The following is a 16663-nucleotide window of genomic DNA, read 5'->3' as shown; positions in this document are numbered from 1 at the left end:
GTGAAGGGACCATCTGAGCTCATGTACCTCTGGATGAAATCATCCTTCAATAAACTCTGTCCATACTATTTAACAACCCAGAAGCAGAAATCAGATGGTTGGGGGGGAGAGATCAGGATTAGGAAATCAGGAATAACCAAAGATAAGGGGCTGAGAAGTTTTAGAACAACAGAGAGTGAATCATTGACAAATATACTAGCTAGGTAGAGGTAAAGCCAAAGTGGGCTTGGGGTCAAAGAACCAAAGATCTACATAAAGTTAGAGAGCAGATTTCAGGAGTGATTGAGTAGGAAATGTGCACAGACAAGGGGATGTGGTTAAAGAGCAGAATATCAAAGTTCAGGATTAAAGAAGCAATACAATTCTGTAAGATTGTTAAATCCACACAAAATGAGACCAGAGAGGTGAGTGGCTGAAGCAAGTGGGCCAGTCAAATGATAAGAATGAGATCACAGTGACAGCCCAAATGATAAGAATGAGATCACAGTGACAGCCTACATACACCAGCCCCTCAAGACAGTAAAAGGAAGAAAACAGCACAGTAGAAGGATGTGCTATGAAGGACTTACAGAAGGACACATACAGTGACTGCATACAATGGGAAAGCATGGATTGAGGATGGAGGTCTATTCCAGGAGAGCACCTGTCCTGACACGCTACCCTCTCAGACACTCCGCCTCCAACCATCCTCTACTCCAAGATTCAAATATTTACTAAGAACTGTGTGACTCTACCTAAGTCACTTCTCCATTTTGCGCCTCACTTTCCTCATCTACAAAATGAGGGAGCCGGACTTGACCACATAGGTCATCGAAGAGAAATCCCAGCTATAACACACCCCAAATGGGAAATCTCAATCTTGGCGGGGAAAGTACCAAAAACAATAGAAGACCCAGATCATACATCAGAGAACCCCCATCAGGACTGTACAACTTCACATCAATTGCTAAAAGTAAAGACAGAAATGATATATCAAAAGGTAAAGGAAAGGGGCTGTACCTAAGAATAATTTATTCTATAAAGTATAATTCAACAAGAACAAAAAAGATGAAATTTAACAGAAGTAATGACTTTCAAGCATTCACCTGGAGAAAAATGGGCTGGACAGAGTCTTCAAAAGGCAAAACAGATCAAAGAAAGAAAGACAAATAGAGAGGGGGGAAATCATGATCAAGTGTTTATAACTCCCAAAGGGGAGAAAGGAGGAAAGGAGGGAGGAAAAATGTAGGTGAGAGGGGAAAAAATTTACCTTTTATGGTATCAAGAGTTCTAAGAGAGATTATTCAAAAAAGGAAGTGGAGAGCAGAGATCTCATGAATTTCTCGATCAACCGAATTCCACAAGGGGAGGTTTTAAAAATCAGATAAATAAAAAGACTACAAACAGAAATACATTAAAGTAAGTCACTGGGCTGGGACAGAAGAGGAGGAAATGGTAGGAAATGGAGGGTAGAATCAAGGAGGGGATGTTTTTGTTGTTGTTCAGTTGTGTCCAACTCTTTGTGACCCCATGGACAAGCCAGGCCCTTCTGTCCTCCACTACCTCTCAAAGTCTGTCCAAGTTCATATTCATTGTTTCCATGACACTATCTGTCCATCTCATCCTCTGTTGTCCCCTTTTTCTTTTGCCTTCAATTTTTTCCAGCACCAGGGTCTTTCCCAATGGGTCCCGTCTTCTCATTACGTGGCCAAAGTAGGTAAGCTTCAGCGTTTGACCTTCCAGTGAATAGCCTGAATTAATTTCTTGAAGTACTGACTGATTTGACCCTCTTGCTGTCCAAGGGACTCTCAAAAATCTTCTCTAGAACCACAATCTGAAAGTGTCAAATTATGTGGCATTCAGCTCTCCTTATAATTCAACTCTCACAGCCATACATTGCTATAGGAAAAACTATAGCTTTAACTACACGTACCTTTGTTGGCAAGGTGATGTCTCTGCTTTTGAGCATACTGTCCAGATTTGCCACAGCTTTCTTTTAGCTTCTTGACCATAGTGGCTGTATACAGTGATCTTTGAGTCCAAGAATACAAAATCTGACCCTACTTCCATTTCTTCTCCCTCTATTTGTTAGGAAATGATAGGACCAGTTGCCATGATCGTAGTTTTTTTGATGTTGAGCTTCAAGCCACTTTTTACAGTCTCCTCTTTCAGCTTCATGAAGAGGCTTCTTAATTTCTCTTCACTTTCTGCCATCAAAGCAGTATCATTTGCACATCTGAGATTGTTGGTATTTCTCTTGTGAACTTGATTTCTGGCTTTTGATTCATCCAGCCTGACATTTAGCACGATGTATTCTGCATATAAGTTAAATAGATAAGGTGACAATATACAGCCTTGTCAGACTTCTTTTCCGATCTTAAACCAATCAGTTCCATGATCAGTTCTAACCGTTGATTCTTGGCCCACATATAGATTCCTCAGGAGACAAGTAAGATGATTTGGTACTTCCATCTCTTTGAGGACCTGCCACATTTTGTTGTGGTCACATAGTAAAAAGCTTTGCACAGTCAAGGAAGGATAAGTAGATGTTTTTCTGGAACTCCCCTATTTTCTCCATAATCTATCAAAACTAGGCAACTTGGTCTCTAGGTCCTTGGCCTCTGAAAACCAGCCCCCTTTAATAATTCTCAGTTCACAAGTTGCTAAAGCTTAGCTTGAAGACTCTTAAGCATAACCTTGCTGGCATGTGAAATGAGTGCAATTGTTCAGTAATTTGAACATTCTTTGATACTGCCCTTCTTTAGGACTGGGATGTAAACTAATCTTTTCCAATCCAGTGACACTGTTCAGTTTTTCAAACGTGCTGAGAAGTACTTCAACAGCACCATCTTTTAGGATTTTAAATAGATCAGCTGGAATTCCATCACCTCCACTTTCTTAGCAATGTTTTCTAAGGCCCACCTGATTTCAGCCTCCAGGATGTCTGGCTCTAGATCAGCAACCACACCATCTTGGTTATCTGTGATGTTAAGATCTTTCTCGTATAGTTTTTTCTGTATATTCTTGCTACCTCTCCTTAATCTCTTCTGCTTCTGGAGGCAAATATAGAGTTGGTTAATCAAGAGGTCAAGGCAGGGAAAGAGAGGCTAGCTCAGGGGAGATGACCAAGGAGAGAATTGAGGGGTCAAGGGACTGGAGATCATGGTGTGGATGAAGAGTAGGATTTTGTAAGGGAAGGAAGGGGGAGAGGTGAAAAGCCAACAGACTACAGTCACATAAGGAGGCTTCAGAATTCTTGAACATGGAGGTGGTACATCTGTGGTTGAGATGGGGTGGAGAAGAAGCTCATGGGAAGCGAGTAGGCTGAGGAACTGAGCAGTTAAATTTTTTTTAAGATAAAGTCAATATGTATGCTAAAGTCTCCTAGTATAAAGGCAGGAGTTGGGGAGGGGAGAAAAATTGTGAGTAGAGTACCAAACTCATGGAGGAAGAAGGGGAGCGACCTGAGGGTCTGCAGACAACACTAACTAGTGCTGCGGTCTAGCAGACAACAAGCAGGGGTTTTATCTCTCCAGAGAGAACAGAATACTTAATGAAAATAAGAAATAAGAGATCTGGTAAGCCTTATTATTTCCACATAAGCTTTTCTTTAGACTTTCTGCCTTCTAGAAGTATTTTAACACAAGAAAGGTTGGGACTGGATATAAGCAAACAGTCTCTAGAAGTAAATATGAAGGGATTGAAGAGCATCAAAAAGGAAAAAAAAAATCCTATTTAATATAGTATTCTAGGAATTTTAGGTATCATGTTCTGAGAAAAATCACAACCTTAAGAGTTTAAAGTGGGGAGTAGTTAGGTGGTGCAGTGGATAGAGCTCCAGCTTTGGAGTCAGGAGGACCTGAGTTCAAATCCAACCTCAAACAAATCTAATCCCTCTCCTATAAGAGAGTCTTCCCAGTTGCATTTAAGACCACTATCATGTCATTCCTTCCCCTATCCCCATCCTTCTCTTTTCCAGGCTAAACATCCTCAGTTTCTTCAAGCAGTGAGCTCCATGCCCCTTTGCTATCCAAGATGCCCTTCTGTGGACACTCAAAATTCTGATGCCCAAGACCCTACACAACTTGTTGCTTGTCCTTCATTCTGGAAGAGGACCATAACATCAGGAAGGTGAAGCCATGACTTGCAAGTGAATTGGATTTAAGTGAGGGGGGACTGTACAAAGTCACCAGCTTCACTCTCTCCTCTGAAGCCATCTGGGTCCAGTGGCAAGATATATATCAGGACGACTGGAAACGGCCCCTACACAAATGCTCCAGACATGGTCTGCCCAGGGCAGAGTACAGGACCATCACCTCCTCCTTCAGGGATGCTTTGCCTCTCCAAGAGCATTCTACATTAGTTTGGGTGTATATAGTATCATGTTGAACTTTTAGTTCACTGAAGGCTTTAAATCTTTTTTAAATTAACTGTGCTACTTCCATCTTGTTTGCAAATTGATTTTTTTGGCCCCAAATGTAAAACTACATTTAAACCTATCAAATTTCATTTTACTAAACTCGATGGTTTTTTAACTTGACTCATATAGTAATCTTAACTGTACCCTTTCAACTTTGCTTCAACTGTGAATTACTGAAAAGCAAGTCAACCAAGCCTTTATCTAAATAAGTAATAAAAATGCTGGAGAATAATAATAGCTAACATGCTGAACATATATTATCTCACAGGATCTTATATAATAGATATAGTTTATGGAATTATAAAATTCTGGAGTTAAAAGGGATCTCAGCTGGACATTTAATCCTACCCATACTCCCCAAAAGAATAACCCATTAAACATACTCACAGGGATTCTTTTTAAGGCATAGATACAAGTAGATGGTTGATGAGGTCTCTTCTAATTCAATCAATAAGTATTCATTAATTGATAAATAATGCCAGGGATAGAAATACAAAAGTAAGCCTACCTTCAAAGAGCTTGTACTCAGGGGTATGCAAACCTGTTCACAGACAAATAAACACAGGATTCATACAAAATAAATACATGTGTTGCTAGGGCTAGGTGTAGAGAATGAGAGACTAACAACTCGGAGAAGCCAGAAATGCTTCCTGTAGTAGGTAATATGTTGAGTTGAACCTTAAGGGAAACTAGAGATCCCAAGGGAAAAGGAAGAACATTCCAGTCTGGGCAGAGACAGAAGCAGGAAACATTATATGAAAGGGAGGGAGAGTAGGGAGAAGTTGAGGGAACTTGAAGAGTAGGCCAGCATTACTACTAGAGCTTGGGACCTTCGAGGGGAAGTAAAAATAGACCAGAGCCAGGCTACAAAAGGTCTAAAATGCCAAACAGGAGTTGATATTTTGTCCCAAGGCAATGAAGAGCCACAGAATGGTCAGATGTATACTTAAGGAAAGCACTTTAGAATCAATCAATAATCATTTATTAAGCACCTACTATTTGCCAGGCACTGTGCCAAGCACTGGGGATACAAAGAGGTAACACAGTCCCTGCCCTCAAGGAGTTTACAATCTAATGGGGGAGACCATATAACATGCAAACAAACATATACAAAGTAAGCTCTATACATGATAAATGGGAAATAGTCAACAGAGGGAAGGCACTAGAACTGACATGATTGGGGAAGACTTCCTGTAGAAGGCAGCGTCTGTGTGGAATATGAATGAAAATAGTATTTAAGCAATTACCAGGCACCAGAAAGCGTGCAGAGTGTTAGAAATACAAATGAAAAAGCAAGATAATCCCCTGCCCTCGAAAGGCTTACATTCCATCATGGGAAGACAATGCATGCGGAGATGGGAAGGATCAGTGGTGTCATGGGGCAACTGACTGACAATGCTAGCACACAGTAGGCATTCAATAAATGTTTATCGATTGATTGACAAGCCCATTAAGGAATGTCAATGCTGGGATCAAGAAGCCGAAGGGGCAAAGAGCTGTGGTATAAAGAAGATAGTGCACTGCCAGAGAGATCGCCCACAACGCATTATAGTGAATCTGAGCCTGTTAGTTATGATGAGCTCTCACTAATCAGGAGTGTAGGACCTCAGAATGGTCTGGGGACAGTAAAAAGTTGGATAAAAGGAGACCAATTAGAAAGCAGAGGCAGACAAGATCCTGACAAGATCGTGTGGCCACACGAGCAGAGAAGGGAACAGATGGAAAGGATAATGTAAAGGCAGAGTCAACAAAGGTAGCAAATGCCTGGCTGTGGGGATAAAGGAGAGATGGGTGCAAGTGATAATTCATGGGCTGCAAAGTTGGGTGACTAGGATAGTTCTTCTCTTATTAAAAACAGGGAAGTGTGAAACAGGGGTGAGGATGGGGTAAAAGACATTGTGCTTTATTCTGGACATTTGAGTTTGAGATACTCATGGGGACACCCAGATGGAGATGGAAGCAACATCTGGAGAAAGATGGGACTTGCAGATGAAGATCTGGAAGTTGTCTGCATAGAGATGATAGTTGAATCCACAGAAGCCGAGACCATCAAGAGATTAGACTTAATTTCTATGATTCTGTAAACTACACTCAATAGCATTTCTCTTAAGTACTCATCTAATAACCTCGTTTTTTTTAAAAAAAAAAAAAAAGGAAAAGTCAGTTTTTTATACTTTCTTCACAAAGACTACTTCCTTTTTCAGATGTTCAGTAATCACCCTCTAGAAGGCCCTAGTTCAAGAAATCTACCAGACAGAAACTGATGACAAACTCACTGGCAAAGCTCATTCAGCAATATCTATTCTCTTCCCTGTCGGAAAATACTCAGTCCTATAGTACCTCTCCTGCTCTCCACAAGCCCTCAAAGATCAAGAGTGGTCCAGAAATCACAAATCTTTTGGTTTTCAGTACATTGAAGATATAAATTGCTTCTTCCTAAGCCCAATGACTTGGAACTCGTAAGGGAAACTAGGTACTCTATCTTCCTGATGATCTAAGCTGGCTTTTGATTTCCTATTAGCTATTTTTTGTTCTGTTCTTTACAACTCAAGGACCATTGTCCTTGGCAAAGAAAACTAAAGGAAAAGAACTGAGCAGCTCCATTTTCTTTCCATTGTCCAATAGCTTCACCCCTCCCCTTCCAAGTCTTTATTTGACCTTCCTCTTCACCTCCCCCATAGTTTTTCTTTTTCATTTTCTTTAGCTCTCCTTATCAGCTTCAGAATACTCTGACCTCTAGGTCTCCAAAAACTATTCTTTTAAGATTTTCCAAGGAGTTTCCCTGGGAGGATCTGCACCTATTCCAACAATCCTGCCAATGGCTCAAAATATTTTTTTCAACTCCTCTTTTAGGATAACCTTTAAAACCAACATCAAAAGACTTTTTCCAGTTTCCAAGTCCCTCAATCCCTCTTAGCAGGTGATTTCAACTCCTACTTCACCCAGACTGAAGTAAAAAATAATTCCAACTCCCCTCTTGCACACCCTAGAAGTTGCCGTTTTAACCCACTCCTCCGTTATCTCCGAGGAAAAGGTGGACCTCCTACTTTCCTTCTACCTGTGCAGACTTATTCTAACCTCCTTCTCCAAAATCTCTTACCATGAATTACTATTCCTTTTCAGCTTCAATCTCTCCCTTTACACTCTTAACTTGCTCTATGCCTACAACTGAGCTCACATTTCCCATTGCTAAAAAATCAAACAAAACTAACAAAAAACCTTAACTCTGTTCTCTCTTTTCACAAATTTCCTCAACACCCACTCCCTTACCTGATTCCGTTTCAATCTGGTTTATGTCCCCTTCACCATACCAAACTCATTCTAAGGTCATCAGGAACACTGGCCTTGTCTCAGTCCTCAAGCAACTTATCCTCCGCTAAACATTTAATACTGTTTACTATCTTCTCCCTCGACACTCTCCACACCTGCATAACTCCAATTGCCTAGTGGTTGGCCTAGCTACTTCTATTCTCTCCCATCCATCTTCTACATGGCTGTCAAAATAATCTTTCCAAAGCACACATCTTACCATGTCACTTCCCTACACAAGAATATTTTGTGGTTCCCGGCTGCCTCTGGAACAAAATACAAAATAGTCCACTTAGCTAATTAGCTTTTCATGTTGCCATCACCATACCATGCTGTCTGAATGTACTCCAGCCCTCATCCTCATTCCCTTCCCACCAGAACCTTGGACTCTGCACCGAGCATGGAAAGTTATTGCCTCATCTTGCCTAGAACCAGACATCTAGATCACTTCCCACCATCTCCACACCACACCTACCACTCAACACCTTCCCTTTCTAATCTCCCCATAGCATCTTCTGCCATTAAAATGTAAATGCCTTGTGGATAGGGGCCGTCTGGGTTATGTAAGCACTTAGCACTTCACCAGCATATAGTAACTGCTTAATACTTTATAGATCTATCTAGCAGTTCAGATCCCCCACAATCTGGTTCTAATCTAAATTTCCAGTCTTACTTCACTTTCCTAAACTGTACATTCTAGCCAAACTAGACTATCTGTTCCCCAAATTCAACATCACATCTCCCACTTCTGTGGGTGCTGGAAATACATTCCATTCCCCTCCTTGCCTCTGCCTTTCAGAGATCCTTGTCTTCTCTCAAAGTTCAACTCAGTTATTACCTTCTCCAAGAAGACATCTTTGAAGCCCTCAATTATTAAGCCTTCTTTCCCTCCTCAGATTAACAGGATTTACTTAGAGTGTACATGTGGTATCCACCTAGTAAAATGAAAGTTCTTAGAGGGCAGGGGCTGTGTGGTTTTTGTGTCTATCTCTAGGGCCTACCACAAAGCCTTGCATAGAGCACAAATACTTGTTAAATCCAGAGGATGGATGATTAAGCAAGCTGCCCACCACTTGCGATGGAGGCGGTGCACACCAAGAACAGAACGAGACAATTTTTAGGTACTGGCCAATGTGTTCTGCTTGACTATGCTTATTTGTTACAAAGATCTTCCTTTTCTTTTTTTTTCCACTGGAGGAATGGGGGGGGAGGGGTTTAGGAGGGAGAATGGGACTAGCAATAGTGTTGCCAAAGAGAAGGCAAGAAAAAAAGAGGGTCACTGAATCAGTTAAAAGAAAATGAAAAGAATCAAAAAGATGGAAGTTCAGAAGGAATGAGACAACAAGCAAGATAACTTTGAGGGTACATGTGAGATTTGTATTTTAAAATTAAAAAGCAAGCTATATATAAAGTATGTCATGGTTTCACGTACAATTTTTTTCCTGTTATGCTTTGTATATGGAAATGCTCTTTTTTGTTATTTAAGTGAAGAATGAAGAAACAATTTTTTAAAAATAAAAAAATAAAAGGAGTGGAAAAGACGGAAAAATGCAGGAAAAAAAATGCAGCTGGAAGTCTCCCAACCATAGTGGCTAGAGGAATTAGGAATTCATATTATCCAACTTCAAATGGGTCTTCACTGCATGCAGCAAGGTTTGTTTTATTACTCCTTAATTGCTTCTTTCTTGCTCCTCATAGAAGCTACTCCAAACCTTCTTCCTTCCTCAAGCCTCCCACATACCACCTCCTCCTCTCCTCTCTCAGCTGAAGACCTAGCCTCTTAATTTAATAAGAAAATTGAAACCATTTGATTCGAGTGCCCTCTTCTCCCATTCTCTAGATCATACCCTCTCTCCCTACCCCAACCAGGTAGCTGTAGTCAGCCCCTCTGTATACATGCACTTGATCAATTTACTCCCTTCCATTTTCTGCGGCAGACTGTATCCTCAATCATTCTCCCTCTCAATTCTTCTACCACTAGCAACTGGCTCTGTCTCCCCATCCTTAAAAACAAACCAAAAAACCCTTCACTAGATACAACTAACTGCTCAAACTATCATCCTAAATCTTTCCTCCCTTTTTCGAACTCTGAAAAAGTTGCCTACACATCCTGCCCCCACTTCCTTTTTTCCAACTTCTCAAAAATCTGGCTTCCCATTTCACCACTCAATTGAAACAGTTCTCTTCAATAATACCAACTAACAATCTCTAATTATCAAAACCTGAATTTTTTTTTTTCGTAGTTCTAATCCTTCTCTGTGTTGTGATGCCATCCACCACCTTCATCTTCTGGATGGATACTTTCTCATCTCGGGGTTTTCATGCCCCACTTCAACTTTCCATCCTCACTGGACATTATTCCCCCCTCACACTGTATCTTGCCAAACTGGCTTTCTCTCTGTCCCTCACTTACCAAACTCCATCTCTTCTATTCTTTGTACTTGTACTTCTAGTTTAAGTGTAACAAATATAAGTGTCTACCACTAGTTGACTGACAGATTTTTCAAGTTGAGTTTGAAATACCCCCCAGTTACTTGTCCTTGTAGAGTTCTCTGACTTCTTTATGAAATACTGAAAGGGTTAATGAGAATAACTCAGGCATTGACAATAAGTTGATATCCTCATCTTGTGAGGGCAAATACTCCTTCCACAGCAAACAAAGGCCCTGTCATGCAACCATGGATATTTCCTTTTTTTAGAAACAATGTACACACTCTTTTTATAAGTCTAGAAGCTGGGACAGGAGCACCCATTAATAACTGCATTTATCCTTCTAAAGCCCTGTAGTCTTCACTCATTTACCTTAGCATCATCCTCCCCCATCAATATATCCTGAACCCCAGGTGAATGAAAAGTCATTATGGCCAAGTCATTCACAGACAACCCCTAACCTTGCTTCAATTTACAGCAACTGTTAGTCTCAAAGAACATAAATGGAAAATAAAAAAGAAAAACAGCTGTAATAGTAGCATACACAGAGAGGGTTATTAAATATTAACTCCTGCCAACTGTACTTAGCCTATATTCAATATGAGCGTTCCGAGACTCTCCTCAAGTTTTATGTTTTTCATAGACATATCCCTCCTGGCTTCCCTGAATGCCTTCAGGTCTCAGCTAAAATCTTTTTTTTTTTTTTACAAGCTTTTCTCTAGTACCTTAATGCTTCCCTCTATTGATTATTTCCAATTTATGCCGCATATGTCTTATTTACATAGTTTGCCAATGCAGTTTCCCACTTAGACTGAGCTCCTTGACAAAAGCTTTTTTTTTCTTTCTTTTTTTTTTTTGGCCTTTCTCTGTATCCCCAAAACTTTCAGGCTTAATCAACGCGTAACTTTTAAAACACTCTCTAAAAGCTGATCTGCTACCACCGTGATTAAAATTTAACTGAGAAAAACCAAAGGCTCCCAAGAAGGGTTTGGGTCTCCTTTAAAAGCCTCGGGAGCTCAGCCCCCTGCGGACCCACAGGCCTCCTTACTCCCGACCTTCCGCCACTTCGCGGCAGGCGCGCGTGGGAGACCAAGAGGCTTTTGCAACCCCGGGTACGGCTCGGGCTTTTCCGCCTTCAACACGAACCGTCCTGCTCGGGAACAACTTTCCTAGAAGCTGTCGGTCACCGGACGCTGGGCGCGACCCCCGGGGCGGGGGTCCCGCACGTGGCTGGGACTTAAATCCCTGCCCATCCGTCCGGCTGCGGGGCAGGACGAACTTTCCCGCCCGCCCAAGCGGGGCGTCGCTTCCCGTTCGAGCCGGGCCGCCGATGCCCTAGGGCTAAGGCGGAGGTGGGGACCGTGGCCGCCGTGCCCCCCATCCTTCGGAGCAGCGCAACGGACAGGGCTCGTACAGCCGCCGGCTGGCTGCCCAGGAGGGAAGGAGAGAAAGGGGAGGGAAGGGAGGCCCTCACCTGGGTGGCGGCGGCTTTCCCGGAGACAGCGAGCGAGCGTGGCTCCGCACTCAGCCGTCAGGCCCCCGCTGAAGCGCGCCGAAGCCCCCGTCCGCTCTGGCCCTGCCGGTCCCGGGGCCAAAGAGATAAAGCCCCCCGGGATACTCCTGGTCCTTCCCGCCCCCCGCCCCCCCACGCCGGCTGCCGTCCCTCTCCTGACGTCACGCGCGTGACGTCGGCCCGCCCCGCCCTGGCCATTGGTGGGTCCCCGAGGCCGCTGGGTTCCGCCCTCTCCTCGGCAGCCAATTGGGACCCTCGGTTTCTCCGGATGCCGGGGCTCTCCTCGGCTTGTGGTTGCGCTGGGTTACCGAGAACACGTGAGCGCCGGGGCTCTGGGCATTTGGGGCGAACGAAGTGGGCTCCGACTGGGCTCCGCCCCACCGCCCTGGCCTTGGGACGTGGTTTCAGTTCCCTCGAGGTGCCCTACGTGCTGTCCCACTGCTGGACGGTCCAGCTGAGACCTCTTCGGACATGCGCGAGCTGCCGCTCAGGACTGAAATGAGCTACTGACCAGCCCAGGTCATCAGGCCCCATCCTCCGAAGCATTTGTCGTGGGGTTTCGTGTGACCCGTCCAGAGGGTGTGAAGCAACCCATTGATGACCGTGGGCATGACGTCTGCCTAGTTTCCTCATCTGTAAAACGGGGTTAACCTTCAGCAAGCTTTCCTCCTTCCATACGTCTACTACATCCCGCTGTACTTGCCTTCTCATCCCGTGTACTTCCCCAAGTCCTCCACCAGGGGTCCTCCCAACCCATTGGATGCCTTCCTCTGGTCATCCTGTAGGTACCGATGGAATCCATGGGATGTACTTCAATGATCCATCCCTTTCCCTACTGCCAACTACTTTATTTTATTTTATTTTTTTATTTTTGCCAACTACTTTTCAGGGCTATACATCGATCTTTTGATATCTTTTACACTGGCTACCCTTTGACCAGGAGCAAATACAGAATGCTCTGTTAGGCATTCAAAGCCCTTCTAATCTAGCCCCCCTCCTATTTTTCCGGTCTTCATATACTTTATGCCCCACCATTTAACTCTTAGATGCTGGCCTCCTGACTGTTCCATGAACGAGACACTCCATCTCTCAGTTCCAACCATTTTCTCTCTCTGTCCTCCACACTGGGAATGCTTTTCCTCCTGGACTTAGACTACCGACCTCCCTGGCTTCCTTTAAGTCCCAATCGAAATCCAACCTTCTACAGGAAGTCATCCTTAACTTCTCTTAATTCCAGTGTATATCTTGTTTGTATATTGTCTCCCCCGTTATATTGTAAGTTCCTTGAGGGTAGGAACTGTCTTTTACCTCTTTCTGTACCCCCAGCTCTTATTACAGTGCCTGGCATATAGTAGGCACTTAATAAATGCTTATTGATTGACCAGAATAAAATGTTGAAAGCTACTCCTGCTCCACTATATACCTATACACTGCTCTTTGTGTAGCGCAGTGCAGTGACTAGAGCTTTGGATCTAGAGTCAAGACCTGATTTGAAATTAGTTCTGTGACCTTGAGCAACACACCTAGCCTCTCTGCATCTCAGTTTTCTCATTGGCAAAATGAGGTAATTGGAATTAGATATAGCCTTTAAGTTCCCTTCAGCTCTAAATCCAGGATCTTATGATGCTAGCTTTGTGCTTTTAAAAACAGATTCCTGTTCCTTGGTAAACTTACTGTAATAATAATTGCTTACTTATATACAGGGTGTCCCAAAAGTCTTAGTATAATTTTTAAACACCTGTACATAGTGGACTTTTTAACTTGCCGAGAGCTTTCTTTCCAATAAGGTTTCAAGATAGGTTGTGCTGTAAAGATATTATCCCCATTTTACAGATGAAGATACTGAGGCTCACGAAATAAAGTGACTTGACCAGAATCTTAAAACTAGAGTGTTTTAGGTCTAGTTGAAGAATAGCCCTTAACTTCTTGATTAGCTATTTAAATAGTAAATTTAAATAATTTAAAATTTAAATTATTATTAAATTATAAAATTGATGTTAAAATTTAAATAATAATAAATTTAAATAAAAATTAAATAATTAGCTATTTAAGTAAAAGCTAGCATTTATAGAGTCCCTTAAGGTTTACAAAGTGCTTCACAAATATTTCATTTGATCTTCACAACAACCCTGGGAGGTAGGTGCTATTATTATCTCCACTTTACAGACGATGAAACTGAGGGAGACGGAGGCTAAGTGACTTGTCCAGGGTCATACAAATCGTATGTGAGAGAGGCTTTGAACTCAGATCTTCCTGATGCCAAGTTGTACCCTCTGTTCACTACATCACCTAATTGTATTTCCATTCTTTTGATTGTTTCCTCTTTCAACACAGATTGAAACTTCTCCGAAATTTCAGATCTGGTATTCAAAAGGTATTGTGGTTAAAAAATGTATCACCCTATATATTGCCAGATGGAAGACAGTATATAAGTATCATTATCCACATTTCACAGGTGAGGAAACTGAGGTTCAGAATGGAGAAGTCATTTATTTCTGAAGATCACACAAACAAAATGTGTTGACAAAGATTTTAAGTTGAGTGTCTATCCTACCACAAGAATAAGATTTGTTTTTACAACATAAAGTCCTGTACAGGCCACTGTTGGAGTTAACAGATATAACCCATGTAACCCATGCAACTAGCATGGATTGTAAGCTCTTTAAGGACAGAAGTCATGACTTACTCATTTTTATATTTCATTGTAGTTCTTGTACACAGTAAAGTTTCCAGTAAATGTTTGCTGAATGGATGAATAAAATGAATGGTCAAATCCATTTATAAGGATGTAAATGCCAAGAGAAGTGTGGGTAGAATTCAGAGATAGCAGAAAGTGAGCTTGATTATTTTTTGTCCCTAGTCTCAATGATTCAATCATCTAGCATGCTTTGTCATAACTTGTTTCTCCACAGGCTAACACTTTGCTCTGAATATGAGGGAGGCAGCAATCTGAAACATCTATTCCAGTTAAGCATGGTGTCTGGAGGCTCATGTCAGGTTGCCATTATTGTCCCTTATTTAGCCATAAGCACATATGTGCAATAAGATATGTGATGGGTACCATCACAGACATAAGTACACTCCCAAGGACTTAGGCACCGGGAGACATCTCCAAATCCAACTCAATTATGCCAAGTGAGTAAATGTTAGAGCTTAACTATCCTACATAGAAACTACCATACTGAGTCAACTAGTACAGCATAATTTTTCCTGCAAAGGCAATGAATAACATTTTGTGGGAGAATCTGATTGCTCCAACCTCAAAAGGTTAGGGAGGTATGTTATTTTTGTTGTTCAGTCACATCTGGCTCTTTGTGACCCCATTTGGAGTTTTCTTGCCAAAGATAGTATAGTGGTTTGCAGTTTCCTTTTCCAGCTCATTTTACAGACAAGGAAACTGAGGCAAAGAGGGTTAAGTGATTTTCCCAGGGGGATACAGATGGTAAGTGTCTGAAGCTGGATTTGAACTCTGGTCTTCCTGATTCCAGGGCCTGGGCTTATATCCACTGCTACACCTAGCTACCCAAGGGAGGTATGCCTTTTCCTTAGTAGCATAGTATAGATTTAATGTCCACAGTAGGCACTCAATGAATGATTATTGATTAGAAAATTTTCAACCTATTGATATTTTGAGTCCATATAACATAATGAAACAATGAGTTCCGTAAGTTTACTGCTTGATTAACAAAGTCATATTTCCTTTTATTTGTTCTCAAGTCAGTTCTGTCAGATTTCAAGGTGTGTCCCTGCTCTACCCTCCAGTTCTTATGGCCTAGATTTAATAAAAAATTCTTCATTCATTTATATGCCCTCTGGGATTTTGTGAACTTCAATCATATTCCTTCTTAGCCTTCTTTCCAAATTGTAGAGATTTCATCATTTTAGATGACATTCAACCTACATCAGGTGTTTCATTCACTTAGTCCACCATTATACCCACTCCCTATGGCTGACCTGACTATACCAATACCTCTCTCTAGACTTTCTACAGTGCCTTATACACCTTTCTTTACACAGCAACCACATTTCCATGTAGTTTTCCAGGTACCATTCCTGATGATACCCAGGATTTTTGTAGGATTTTAGGATAAATCCTTCAGAGAATAATCTTGATAACTCCATGATCCCTTTCTTAGGTCAAAAATGTTGACTGAAAGCCCCATAAGCATACCCTTCCTTCATATGCATTAACTTGCCCTTAACACTGAAGCCCCTCTGTCCCTTTTCTACCCATAAACAAACTCAAGACACAAACTCTTAAGTTTTTTCAGTAGTTTCTTTCCCATCAGCTTGGTGGTACAATGGATAAACCACTGGACCTGGAATCAAGAAGACTAGAGTTCACATCTTACCCAGACACTTAATAGGTACGTAAACCTGGGCAAGTCACTTGGAATCTGTCTGCTTCAAGTTTCCTTATCTGTAAAATGGGGATAATAATAGCATCTGCCTTCCAGGGTTATTGTAAGGATTAAAATGACATATTTGTAAAGTGCTGTATAATTGCTAGCTATTATATAAATATTACCCATCGAATTGGTGTTCTCCTACCACTAAGACTGATCCCTGGGGACCATACTGTTTGCACTTCTCCATCAAAAGAGGATAAGCATTTTCTGTCCCGATTCAGGCAAAATGCCTTCCCTCGTCCTTGCTGTACCATTCTCCCCCAACCCCAAATTTCATGTTCATTCTTTCTGTTCCTCTTAGATAATCTTATAGAACCAAAACTCTTTGTTAAGTCTAAGTCATATCCACTGGTAATTTTTTTATAGACTCAATCTGGAGACACAGAACAAACACTTTAAATTTGGATCTACTTTGTTAAAATGTTCGTATAATACATGAAATATTTTATTCCTTTTTTTTAAGATGTGTATTTGATTATTTGTTTTTCTTGATGATCCAAAACAGAACTTATTGTTTGACTTTAAAGCATTCCATAACTGGTCCTTTCCACCCTTGCCCTTTACTCCCCTCCACCTACTCTAGAATCCAGTGACAAAGGCCAA

At 41.7% G+C, this 16663-nt stretch overlaps 1 protein-coding gene across 1 annotated transcript in view; it reads right to left on the bottom strand.

The window, feature by feature from the left end:
• SOAT1 (sterol O-acyltransferase 1) overlaps nt 1-11712 on the bottom strand; it is a 70742-nt gene extending 59030 nt beyond the window's left edge. The window contains exon 1 of the mRNA XM_027868439.1: nt 11613-11712. The gene's annotated coding sequence lies outside the window, so the exon portion shown is untranslated. The remainder of the gene's footprint in view (nt 1-11612) is intronic.
• Nucleotides 11713-16663: the final 4951 nt, after the last annotated feature.

The sequence above is a fragment of the Vombatus ursinus genome, unplaced genomic scaffold (genome assembly GCF_900497805.2).
Source record: "Vombatus ursinus unplaced genomic scaffold, bare-nosed wombat genome assembly UNPS02014789.1, whole genome shotgun sequence".
Classification (NCBI taxonomy): Eukaryota; Metazoa; Chordata; class Mammalia; order Diprotodontia; family Vombatidae; genus Vombatus; species Vombatus ursinus.
Note: the sequence above shows the minus strand (reverse complement) of the source record. Positions and strands in the feature narration are given on the sequence as shown.